At 50.1% G+C, this 13,732-nt stretch overlaps 1 pseudogene; it reads left to right on the plus strand.

Annotated features, from left to right (window-relative positions):
- Positions 1–3,008: 3,008 nt before the first annotated feature.
- Positions 3,009–4,359, plus strand: LOC123186637 (BTB/POZ and MATH domain-containing protein 2-like; annotated as a pseudogene).
- The last annotated feature ends 9,373 nt before the right edge of the window (positions 4,360–13,732 follow it).

The raw sequence follows: 13,732 nt of genomic DNA on the forward strand, positions 1-13,732 counted from the left end.
CACTTGCACGGCTAGAGAGAGCAATGTTAGTTTGGAGTATCCGGCTACGGCTAGCAGCAATGGCGAAGGATGGGCGAAGGAAGCACTGGACGCTGGAGATTCAGGTTCAAGTCACCACCACCCAACATCAACAGTGGTCGTATGCACATGCATGCAAACAAACAAACAAAACTTGCCATGCCTAATTCCCAGTACAGTGGCCGTGTATGCACCGCTGGTGATTCAGGTTCAGGCCACCACCACCCAGGGCATGATGACCCGGAGGATTGTATTATCACACAGGAGCAAGGCGGAGGCGGCACGGCTCGGGCCGGCATCGTCGCCGTGCGTATCCCTGTTTCTACCAGCAAACGCCTTCTTTTGAATAAAGCTCTAAATTCTCTACAAAAAAAGGTCCCAAGCAAGTTGCTATTTTTTTAGAACGAAAGGGGTTTCCCCCTGCCCCATTTTTATAGCATGACGTAGAAAAACATCCAGTACAACCAGTTGTCAGTACCAACTACGAAAATATGCTAAAATGAAACTAGGGCTCAAACTCCTACAGCCAACATGACCGAGAGCAGAAGTTCTCTCACCATCCCAGATAGGTTCTAAAACATAACCCTCTTTTTCAGATTTTTATTACAGAGCCCAAATGAGAAAAAGGAAAAACAAGCAGCATATAGATCTCGTCCGGGAACATGACTCGTCCTTTTTCCTCCTTACTCAACTGGCCCCCTCTTTGATCATCTCCACGCAATCCGAAGAAGTTCTCCATGTCGCTTGTGCAAAAGGAGGATGTAGCGCTGTAGCCATGTTGCTTGTGCATCGTCGCAGAGAACCTCCCATTGGTGCAGATAGCAGCTTAGCTTGGTAAGAATGCATTTCACATTTTTTCATTTACGCCCCTGAAAATAGAAATCATTTCTCAATCTCCACAAGGAGCATATAACACCAAATTCAACACAACAATCCTCTTATGTGAATGCCAGAAGGCAAAGATATTCTCAAAGCTAGAAATCATGTCACTTTCAAAGAATTCAGAGATAAAACCCCATACGTGACGGGCCACCACATAGTCAAACAAAAGATGATGGACAGTTTCATTTTCAGCACAAAATAAACAAGAGGGATCATCTACTTCCCTCCCTTTTGCTAGGTTGTCCCTAGTAAGAATCTTATTATATGCACATAACCAAAGAAAGACATGGATTTTCTATGGGCATAAATTTTTCCACAGCTTGTCGCTGATAGCAGAAGCTATCCCACCAAAATTAATCTAAGAATAAAAGGATTTTACTGAATATACACCATTAGGCTCTAAGGCCTAGATGGTGTGTCAATATCATCTACCAGGGGGTATTGTTTAATCAAAGTAATTAGTTGTTCCCATAGATCCATACCAGCCTGATCAACACAACTTCTAAAAGTCATTTTCAGACCTGTCTGATTACATGTGTTAAATAGGTTCTAGAATTGCACCTTAAGGGAACAATCCCCTACCTAGGTGTCATGCCAGAAACTAATGAGTTCACCATTCCCCAATTTCCACCTGTAGAAGGTTTTGACCGCAGACAGGGCCCAAGTGATGCTCTTCCAGAAGATTGAGCCCACTTCACCTTTTGCCCAGAGGATATTGGGAGAATTCATTCTATATTTATGCAAGATAATTTTCTTCCAATCTGCCTCAGAATTATCAAAAAATCTTTTTCCCCATGAAGCCAGCAAGGCCATATTAAATTCTTTTATGTTGGGGATGCCCAAGCCCACAAATTCCTTTTTCTTAGTAATCAAACCCTAGTTGGCCAAATGGTACTTGTGTTGATCACCCAAATTCCCCCAAAAGAAGTGGGCCATCTAGGAATTGATAACATTGATCGCCCACTTTGGAAATTTGATCACGGACGTAAGATAAGCAAGAATACTAACCACACAGGCACACCATACAATTCTACTTGGATCGTCTGCTATATAAGTGCCCATCGCATACACTCATCTAATTGTTGGGCTCCATCTACTTGTATGCTTATCTAGACGCAGTGCATACAAGCTACTAGGCATAGATTCCACATTGAGGAGTCATCCAGGAGCCGCACGACGCCCATCTTCAAAAATGTGCAGAAAATGGAGTCCATTTGACTGTCCACCTCTACCAAATCTACGAACTAAGAATCACTTTCTCCCCCCAATTCCACCAAGTCGTCCTGTTGCGAGACTTAACCCAACATTACGGCACATGAGCTAACGATAGCCATGCCCCCACCTTCTGGGTGGAATTGCCACAACATGGACATTCTTCTTAGCAAAAATTATTGCAATAGGATACTGGCTAGTAGGATTTGAAAGACATTATAGAATTACTATTTCTTCAATGAAAAGTATTGGACGATGACCGAAGCAACAAACAAATCACTTTTGTCAAGAAAAACAGAATAGAAGAGAAAACAGACAACCTAGAAAGAATTTGTTTCTTGGCCTGTTTCAGTCACCATCGGAGGAGACACAACCTAACCTTGAGCACTGAACGCACGAGGATGAAGGTCCCGGGTTTCTCCCTCCCGCCGCCATTGAAGCGGTCGAACGAAGGTGCATAACCCTAGAAACCTCGGTGTTTGAGCGCCTTCCAGGTATCCTCTCTTTAGATCATGGTGTGCGGTGTTTTATCCATGCCAGCCCATGTAAGAGCAGTTATAGTTATAGTATTCATACATCTGATGGTGCCCCATTCCTTTTGTATTGATCGGACGACTAGTTTCTGACATCCTTAGTTTGAACTTTTAGGAGTTTATATGTTGCATCACGTGACCACCTAATCTAGCAGTCCTATTTTGATGCAAGTATTTTTTTTTCTTTTGTGGGGATACTGAAGCAAGTTTGAGATGCACACGCATGGGATGTTACCTTAGAGAAAAGCGTACGTGGGCTACTGGTTGTTGCTCTCCGAAGCCCACGCAGGCCCGACAACAACTCTCTTTCACGCCCTTGAGCTACCAAAAAAAGGAAAAACCTCACGCACGCCTCGACTTCCGCCGCCGCATATTCCCCACCTCCGTCTGCTACTGCTCCGCCGACCTACGACCACGCCAGCAGACGACAGCGAGCGGAGGCAGCGGTGCACCTCTCCGACCCACCGTGGCATCCGAAATCACTTCACGTCTCAGTCGTCAGTCGACCCGCTTCGCTCCGGAGACTCATCCCCGGCCCTCGATCTGGGTCCAGGGTTTTTTTGACGGGAGATCGACCCACAATCCCGAGTCCCGACTCGTATCATCCACCTAGCCGGCCTCCAGGATGGCAGATCAGTGCAAGCTTTCAGCTGCTGCTGTAGCTGAATATGAAGGGAGGTCCTACGTGTTGAAGCTATATGGATACTCAAGTGCAAAGAGGCTACTCAAGTGCGGCGATCGAGTGTGTCACTTCTCCACCTTTCAGTGCCGGAGGGCATAACTGGGTTGTAAGGTTTTACCCAAACGGTGACTTGGCAGAAGATGGTGATTACTACATGGTTGTTCACCTGGTTCTTGATTCAGATAGTATGAGTGTGAAGGTGAAAATCCGATCGTTTATAGTTGTAAACGATTTGCAGCTATTCAATCTTGACATATATGATTCCCACTCAAAGGTTCCTCCATTCGCGGCCTCTTTGAGCGCGCTGCATGCTGTTGAGATGTATGTAATAGATGACTGTTTCAACGTGGTGTTTGATATAACTGTCATCAAGAATACTCTTGTTGAAAAAACAATGGGTCATCAATTTGTTGTGGTTCCGCCAAGCAACTTGCACCGGCATTTCGGCGACCTCTAGAGAGCACGGATGGAGCCGACGTGACCTTTCATGCCGGTGGTCAGAAGTTCATGGCTCATAGTCCTGTGCTCGCTGCTAGGTCATCCGTGTTCAAGACGGAGCTCCTCGGCGCCATGAAGGAGAAACTCGGCAGTCCGATTGAAATCCATGAGATGGAAGCTGTTGTGTTCAAGTCCTTGCTCTATTTCATATACACCGACTCGCTGCCTCCTCTTGAGATCGATAGCAACCCAATTAAAGCACGTTTAGATGTGACAACGGCTAGCCATCTCCTCGTGGCAGCGGATAGGTACAACGTCGAGAGGCTAAAACTGATATGTGAGCACAAGTTATGCAACCACATTGATAGGAATATGGTGGCAACCAGTTTGGCATTAGCTGAGCAGCATAGTTGTACTGGACTCAAGGAAGCTTGTCTACAGTTCCTCGCTTCTCCCACCAATTTGGAGGCGATGATTGCAAGTGATGGCTACGAGCATCTGAAAACCAGTTGTCCATCTGTCCTCAAAGAGCTGGTTGCTAGGCTACTGCCGGATATAATGAAAGCGGCCAAGGATATTATCATGACCATTTAGTAGTTTGGTTCACGATCATCGCACATAAGTTAGTTTAGTATATAAGCATGCTTCAACTTAGTTCTCTTTGTATGGTTGCACGTGTGCCTTGGCCAAAAAAATGGCATCTATCTATGACTATAATGCAAGTAGAATGGGATTGATTCGGCATGGATCGCCTATGTTTTCTATTTTCCAATATTATTTAGTACTTAGTAGTTAGTAGTAAGGACTTCAACTGTTCAATCTATTGTGAAGCTCTGCTGATGTTCTTGTTGTCTTGTTTGCTGCTTGCAACTCTCTAGTTCTTTTTGCCCAGTTAAAAGCTAAGCTTCAATGCTGAATCATCCATTGTTTTTTCTGTTGCTTTTGGATCACATGAGTTTGGGCGAGTTCCTCATTGCACAAGAGAACTTGTTTATTCTGACCGACTTTGGAAGTGAAGATATCACCTCTTTTCCGTCCTTTTTCTTCATTGTAACATAGCAAAGGTTTGGGTGGGCTGAGATAGTCTCTTGCTATGAATTTCGAATTATGTTATCCTCATATTTCGAACTGAATCTGCTAGTATGAGCACGATTTTTCTGTTGGAACTTGGAAACCGTCGCGGGTGCACCTAATCTGCGATCTCGTATAAATGCTATTCTTCTACATAGGTTGTGTTAAATTCACACGGTCGGTCAGAATTCTGAGTTTTGTCCTGTGAAACTAGTACACGAGTGTATGTACATCCCATGTATGTATCTCTGACGGTGGTCGGTGACCTTTGCACTGAAACCTTTGATCCTGGTGCTCGATCGACGCCTTGCTGTTTACTGACACAGCGAGCGGGCTACTAACTCCAGCGGTTCATATTGCAGCATATGACGATCTATGCAGTTTCTGGCTTGCTATCTTGTTATCTTTCTTTTTCGAAAAAGGTCGTTCTTTATTAATTCATAATGAAGCATCAAGGGTATACAAAACACCATAAGCATACACTCGGCCTCTGCATAGTTACTAGTTAGGATGCACATAGCCAACACCAATAACACACACACACACACACATATAAAATCACACCAGCAGATAGCAAAACCGTATAAGACCAATGGTATGCCTACACGGGTGGACCGGTTCCTTACTTCCTTTGATTTGACTGCTTGTGGATTTCTCAACGCGAATGATCAGGTTCGCTAGTAACTGCATATGCATAGATCGAAGTTTTGATCTATGCAATTACCTGCGAACATTGCTGGACACGAAGAACCTTGGGCATAGTTTCTCCGTCATTGCTGGACAACAACGAACATGTCCAAGACACGACGTTGCTTGGACAGTATTGTTTCGTCGTCGCTATCGTAGGCGTTGCTGCTCCATGACGTAGACGCGCGCGCCTTACACGGGCGGTGAGCTGAAAGGTCGTTGCTCACTGGCTATCTTGATGCTACTGTTAGAGCGATCGCAAGTTTGGAGTGGCTGGAAGGGCTCTGGATTCAGGCCACCACCACCGCGCAACACGGACACAGTGGCGTCCATCGATTGCTGCATCCAGCTGCTGCACTGCATCTGCGCGCACATAGAAACGAGCTGATGATTTTTGTTATGTAGTACTCCCTCCGTTCCAAATTACTTGTCGTTGATATGGATGTATCTAAAACTAAAATACATCTAAATACATCCATACCTGCGACAAGTAATTCGGAACGGAGGGAGTACGTGCTTTGGCGTCTCGCCGTTCAGTGCAGATCGATATCTATCTTGTGTGTACCTACCTGACAACAAGCTAGTCCAGTGATCATGGACCTGCTGCGTGCTGAAAATCAAATGTCCCACTGAATTTCGCTGATAGATGCCTCTCGATTGAATGCGGCTTCTCTGATCACCAGACAACAAACTGCATGCAGTCATGCACGTACGCGTGGCTAATGCCTCTGGGCTATCATCAATAGACATCGATGTGCACTGAATGGAATTGTGGCACTTAAGAAAGCTCACTGACGATCAATCCATCGATTTCGTTCCATGTTGGCCAACAGCAGCCTCAATCTGTCAGCATAGAGGCAATGACTCCGCTTACTTGGTCAGGCCAATAGGCCATGTATAATACTAGTACTAGTAGCGGTATTATACATGCTTTTCAGCTGGTATACGTACGTACGTCTACAGAAGAATGGGCAACTGTTCGTCAAGTGAAGATACAAATCTTGACTACTAGATTCAGTAATCAGTAGCTGAGCTATCAGGACGTGAGTACGCCCTCCAAATATCACCTCTGCGGCACCAACACTACTGCGACCAGCGGTGAGGTGAAAGGTCGTCGTTGCTGGATCACTCGATCGGCTTGAGATCTGCATGCATGAATGCATGCCACTGTTAGAGATGGATCACTGTTGGCCGCCACCAACACACCATGCAAATAGTGGCGTCGATCACCACTCCACACATGCTTGCAGACAAACAGAGCCCGATCTGATCGGATCGCCGCCTAATTTCGCCGTACAAGTACTGGAATTGTGTCGACATGTGTTGGCGTCCCGCCATCCACATGAACTGCAGTGCAGTGCATTCCACAAGGAAAGGGGCATCTTTCGCGCATGCATGCACTCGATCGACAAGCCAAGCCATGGGAGAAAATGTAGCTGAAATCCAAATGTGCCGCTGCTGATTTTGGTCTGGCCACCCGATGGCGATGGGATGGGGCAAATCGACCAAGTCATTCGTGTAGAAACGTGCAATGCTGTTGTTTTTCATGGCAGTGAAGAGGTGGGGAATCAATGTAGCTGCAGCAGGTTTTTGAAGACCAAATTTGATGTAACGACGACGACTACTTGTTCAGTGTTTCAGGCCTCCTTTGGTTTGAAGGAATTTTGTAGGATTTTCATAGGATAGAATTTCTATAAGAAAAATTCCTTTAGAGCTTTTTGGTTTGTAGGAATGAAATCCTATTTCTATGGAGGAATTCTTCCTATCCTCCACATTTCATAGGAAAATAAACATTAGCCTAGACTCAATTGGTGTGAATCAAAGGACATCTCATTTTCTATTTCTATGCATAGGATTTGAGATGCATATCATCTCATTTTTCATGACTTTCCTATTCCTATAATTTTTTCAATTCTATGAATCAAAGGAGGCCTCATTTTTTTTTTCAGGTAGGCCTGACATTGGCATGGCAGGGATGGAACGATTGGACGTTTTGGCCTGGCCCCCCATGCAAAGCTCAAAGGACTCCAGATCTACACGTTCAGGTTTGTCTAAAAAAAAAACTGCACGTCCAGGCGATGTCCATGTTCAACGACAGTAGCTTCACGCTCCCAGCCCTAATTATAGTAGAGCAATTTTGTGCAATTAACTCTCTCTCTCTCTCTCTCTCTCTCTCTCGTCGTGTCAAAAAAAACTCTGCCTCTCTCTCGTGGTCATACAGATTGGTATTCTGAATTTAGAGAGGTGCACGTACGGACGAGGTGAAAGCAGCATGTGTACCTCTAGGAAATTGTTAAGAATTGGCCCGCCGGCTTGATTGTCCCGCAATAAAAAAGGGAATGAGAGTCAAGACGTGGATTTAAAAAAAATGTTGTCTTTTCCACCACATGAACGTGTGTATGCCGTATGCCTGCATGTCTGTCGTCAAAATATAGTACCTAGGGGTGCGCGTAGACAGAGGGAGAGACGCGACCAAATCGATCGTAGAGAACGTCTTGCTGTCGTAGTGTGATCTGCTCATCACCAATGAGCAGGATGTTGTAGAGTAGTACTACGTCTACGTAACCGCCAGCGTTTGAGCTTCAGTTTCAGTGCATGCTTTGTGCGTGCGTAACTGTTACAGGGTGACAATAACACCATTTTTATTTTCGAGTTGGACAATGACACTTCCTTGATCGAGTTTATTCTTGGAAGCTTCTTCTTCGTTCTTCTGTTGTGAGGCCGCCGGCCGGCACTTTGGCAGCAAGCAGAGCCTATCCAATTTGCACGGGACGAAGCAGAGCCGTCAAGATTCGGATCAACACTAGGGCGATTATTATCTTGTAATAATATCTACTCGACTCGTAGTGGCCTAGTGGTTAGATAGACACGAATAACGAACTGACTGAATAATTATAGACTAGTCCGTCGCTGTCTGACGGGCCGGCCACCAACCGTGCCGGTGCAGGAGCGCCCGAGGAGAGGAGAGAAGAGCAGACCGGCGACTCGCGGAAGGAACGCGCGCCGGCGTGGATTAATCAATCAGTTATTTCAGCGGTCGGGTCAACCACGGAGGCCCGGCCCGGCCCAGCCGCTCGCCAAGGAATAGTTGAGCGCACTCACGGGAGGAGCGAGTGACGCCGACGCGTGAGTTCGATCCGTCGTCTCTTCACCGCGGCCACCTCGTGTGACTTGAGGACGGAGGCGACGCGTGCAGACTCTCCAGGCGGCACCGTGGCACTGGCAGTGCACGCACGCACGGGCTGGTGTGGTGACCGCGTCTGCTTGGCTGACGACTCGTCCGATCGGTCTCCACCCTCCGGCCAGCACATCGAGGTTTGGCGCGTGGCACATACGTACGCCAGTGGCTCCACCCGGCCAAGTTCACCGGAGACGATGGAGTCGTGCAGCTCTCTCGACCACCCATCTTCTCGGCTGTCGGCACGTTACGTAGCCGTATGATTCCTGCATCCTGCCGACGGACAATTGCTAGGCCGGAAAAACAACGGTGCTGGCTCGGCTTGGGACTACGACTACGAGGAACGTCCGTTGGTTCGCAACTGGACTGGGTCTGAATGAACCTCACGGGTGGGTCCTTCCTGTCCACATCCGGCGCGCCCATGAGTACGCTAGTGACGACGTGGACGTTGTTCACTGAAATTGCTGTCGATAAGTAACTGTACAAGTAGCCCTGTATGTTGATGTCGTGGTAGCAGATCATGGTGATGTAGCCGTGATCAAGGTAGTTGTGGTCGGTAGTGTAAGTCGTCTGTTTGACACGAGAAAAATATCTAAGGACTCCGCGAGAAGGGAAGGGGAGCATATTTCTCTCTTGCGCCAGGGAAAGAAGAAAAAAGAAAATTTGCGGGCGTGCCAGTGTACCATAGTACACAAAGAAAAGGGTACGGGAAACGAGTATTTCATTAATCTCTTTGGAGAAACAAAATTACAAGATCCCATAAACAAAAAGTGCGCGCGGCCGGCCTGACTGTGGCGATTGCGGTCTCCTGGTTCCCGGGGCCTCGGAAGGCTCCCGGTTAATTACTCCCGCGGGTTGCTCCACGGGATACCTCCGATTAAGCCGTGTGGTCGTCTTCATCGTCTTCGCTTCGCGTTCTTCATGCATGATGATGGTGGTGTGTATGGGCGACGGCAGAGCCCGTGTCCTCGTCGGTACACGCGCCGTATGTAGCGTGGCCTTAGCGGTGGCCGCGCCCGCCCTCGCCGTCGTGCCTCGTCGGTCTTGGCGGCGTTAGAGTAGTTGGTGCTGGGGTAGCATGGGTCATGCTCAGCTTAGACTTCTCGACAACCGGTTACTTCATCAGGGTGTGCGAGGGGCTACACCTTGCGGGGGTACTGGTTTGGGGAGACCGGCGTCAGTGTAAACACTAACACACGCTCACATGGGCGTGGCCGGGGTGGTTGGCACCTTGTCTCGGCTAGACGCCGAGTATTCGGCAGTCCGCCAAGACAAAGGAGGCCGCCTCACGATGCCGTGGAAAGGTAGCGTTGTAGAGGCCGCGTCGCCTTGGGCTGGTGCTACGCCAAAGGGTGACCTGTACGCCGTCGATGCCGTGGACATGTACGCCAAGGACCTGTTCGCCACGGTAGGTGCGCCTCTCGAAGGAGGGACCAGTCTTGTACTGTGTCGCTGCAAACTTTGGTTTGACCAGAGATCTGTACGCCATGAAGGGGGAAGCAAGTCCCGGGCCGCGTCATCACCGAGCTCCAGCTCCGCCCCACCGTTTCATCCGGGAAGCAAGACACCAAACCTGTGCACCGCGATAGGAACGCCATGGACCTGTTCGCCACGGTAGGTGCACCTCTCGAAGGAGGGACCGGTCTTGTACTATGTCGCTGCAAACTTTGGTTCGACCAGAGATCTGTACGCCATGAAGGGGGAAGCGAGTCTTGGGCCGCGTCATGATCGAGCTCCGGCTCCGCCCCGCCGTCTCATCCGGTAAGCAAGACACCAAACCTGTGCACCGCGATAGGAACGCCATGGACCTGTTCGCCACGGTAGGTGCACCTCTCGAAGGAGGGACCGGTCTTGTACTATGTCGCTGCAAACTTTGGTTCGACCAAAGATCTGTACGCCATGAAGGGGGAAGCGAGTCTTGGGCCGCGTCATGATCGAGCTCCGGCTCCGCCCCGCCGTCTCATCCGGTAAGCAAGACACCAAACCTGTGCACCGCGATAGGAACGCCATGGACCTGTTCGCCACGGTAGGTGCACCTCTCGAAGGAGGGACCGGTCTTGTACTATGTCGCTGCAAACTTTGGTTCGACCAAAGATCTGTACGCCATGAAGGGGGAAGCGAGTCTTGGGCCGCGTCATGATCGAGCTCCGGCTCCGCCCCGCCGTCTCATCCGGTAAGCAAGACACCAAACCTGTGCACCGCGATAGGAACGCCATGGACCTGTTCGCCACGGTAGGTGCACCTCTCGAAGGAGGGACCGGTCTTGTACTATGTCGCTGCAAACTTTGGTTCGACCAAAGATCTGTACGCCATGAAGGGGGAAGCGAGTCTTGGGCCGCGTCATGATCGAGCTCCGGCTCCGCCCCGCCGTCTCATCCGGTAAGCAAGACACCAAACCTGTGCACCGCGATAGGAACGCCATGGACCTGTTCGCCACGGTAGGTGCACCTCTCGAAGGAGGGACCGGTCTTGTACTATGTCGCTGCAAACTTTGGTTCGACCAAAGATCTGTACGCCATGAAGGGGGAAGCGAGTCTTGGGCCGCGTCATGATCGAGCTCCGGCTCCGCCCCGCCGTCTCATCCGGTAAGCAAGACACCAAACCTGTGCACCGCGATAGGAACGCCATGGACCTGTTCGCCACGGTAGGTGCACCTCTCGAAGGAGGGACCGGTCTTGTACTATGTCGCTGCAAACTTTGGTTCGACCAAAGATCTGTACGCCATGAAGGGGGAAGCGAGTCTTGGGCCGCGTCATGATCGAGCTCCGGCTCCGCCCCGCCGTCTCATCCGGTAAGCAAGACACCAAACCTGTGCACCGCGATAGGAACGCCATGGACCTGTTCGCCACGGTAGGTGCACCTCTCGAAGGAGGGACCGGTCTTGTACTATGTCGCTGCAAACTTTGGTTCGACCAAAGATCTGTACGCCATGAAGGGGGAAGCGAGTCTTGGGCCGCGTCATGACCGAGCTCCGGCTCCGCCCCGCCGTCTCATCCGGTAAGCAAGACATCAAACCTGTGCACCGCGATTGGAACGCCATGGACCTGTTCGCCACGGTAGGTGCACCTCTCGAAGGAGGGACCGGTCTTGTACTATGTCGCTGCAAACTTTGGTTCGACCAAAGATCTGTACGCCATGAAGGGGGAAGCGAGTCTTGGGCCGCGTCATGACCGAGCTCCGGCTCCGCCCCGCCGTCTCATCCGGTAAGCAAGACATCAAACCTGTGCACCGCGATTGGAACGCCATGGACCTGTGCACCGGTGTCCTGTTCGTTGTAACATGTGCATCGTGATCCTCTGGAAACATCAGCTTCATCTCCATGTAGTCGTTGTGGACGGTCCGTGCGTCGCCACCGGCCTTGTGTGCTTGCATGAACCGTGGTTTCCCTGATGCGATCTGCGTGCGTGCGTCGTCTCACGGCTGCCTGCACTGTACCTGAATGTGCGTGGATAGATGATGGATGAGATGCGATTTCTGGATACAGAAGGTGTGCGGGCGTGAGTACTGGGCGCGTAGATGGATGATGGATGGATGTGTGCTACGTGATGGATGGATGTGTGCGTTGGTGAATATGGATAGATCTCCTGATGGATGAATGTGTGCGTTGGTGAATGGATGGATCTCCTGATGGATGGATCTGTGTGTTGGTGAATGGCGGCGGCCTTGCGGTGTCTCCCTCCCCGGTTCCTTTGTTGCCTGGATTTCTGCAAAATAGCTGACAACGCATAGAAAAAAAAGATTATTGTGACGTCCTTGCCGTAGTCGTCGCTGCGTCCCTCTTGACGCATGCGCTGCTGCCATGGGCGCGTCCTCCGATCTACGAGACGCTGCCATCAGGACACATCCCCGCTTCGTGGGCTCCTCCTATATGTGTGTTTGCGCCTCTCTCTCCTGCGAGGGTTCGCTTCTCCTGCCTACGAGAGCTACGAGTATTGCCCCCCGCGTGATCTCTTTCCTTCCTTCTCCGTCACGGTCGGCGACGCCTCCGGTATGGCGCTACCGCGAGCGTCTCACACCGACCTTCGCGTCCTTCAATCAGGCCACGTGTGAGTTGCCAGTGCCCTCGCGTCTTGCCATCACCGCCGAGCTCTTCAGGTGTTTCTGCATTGCGTGTGTGAGGTTCTGGTGTTGGCTTCTCCCTCCCCTAGCGTCCTTAGCCATCCTGCAAAATAGATGATAACATAAAGGTCATTGCTTGATGGGCGCGTCTCGTCGTTGACGCCGCCGCCACGGGGGCGTCTTCTTCCACGTGGTTTCGCCGGCTGCCTCTTGCTTTGCTTTGGTGCGTGAGATGTGTTCGTAGGCTGGATCTCCCCCCTCTGGCCGTGCCGTGAGCCCTGGTAAAACAACGACAAAGAAAAGAAAGAGGGTGATGAGGGTGTCGTTGCCACTGCCGATGCGCCGGCCAAGATCGGGCAGCTTCCGAGTCGTCCTCCTGCCGGGCGTTGCCGTTCTCGTCGTCTGATCGGCCCCGGCGGCGCCGCAGCAGCATCTTTTATGTACGTCTCCTCCGGCAAGATGCCAACTCCATCGACGCTGCCGCACGGGCGCGTCTCCTCCTGCGTGTCTCTCGATGCCTTCCTCTCTGGCCGTCGTCCTCTCCCCGTGCGTGACCCCTTCTGCCGGTCGTGCTTTGTATCTGTATATATAGGAAGCAGGGTGGCTGGATGGATGGCGACGCGCAGCAAGGCCACGGCCGTTCGGCTGTTGCCAATATTCTTGGACGGGATATGGACTGCAACTAATCCATCTACCTTCGCTGCTTATCCCTTCATTATTTTTCTTGGCGCATACTTCTGCAAAAACAAAACCCCACATACATACCAAATATCTTCTTCCGTGTATTGCTTACCCTTCTCCTTTTTTGGTTGCGTAAATATGCGGGTATTCGGAGATGTATAAATACGCGTATACGGGTACTCAAAGAGAGTTATGTATATATCTATAAGTTATCTCACGCGTGCATGGTATAGACGTGGATTTGGCCTTCCAAAGTGTAAGCCTGCATGTATGTAAGACTATACCACCGAG

The sequence above is a fragment of the Triticum aestivum genome, chromosome 2A, assembly GCF_018294505.1.
Source record: "Triticum aestivum cultivar Chinese Spring chromosome 2A, IWGSC CS RefSeq v2.1, whole genome shotgun sequence".
NCBI lineage: Eukaryota > Viridiplantae > Streptophyta > Magnoliopsida > Poales > Poaceae > Triticum > Triticum aestivum.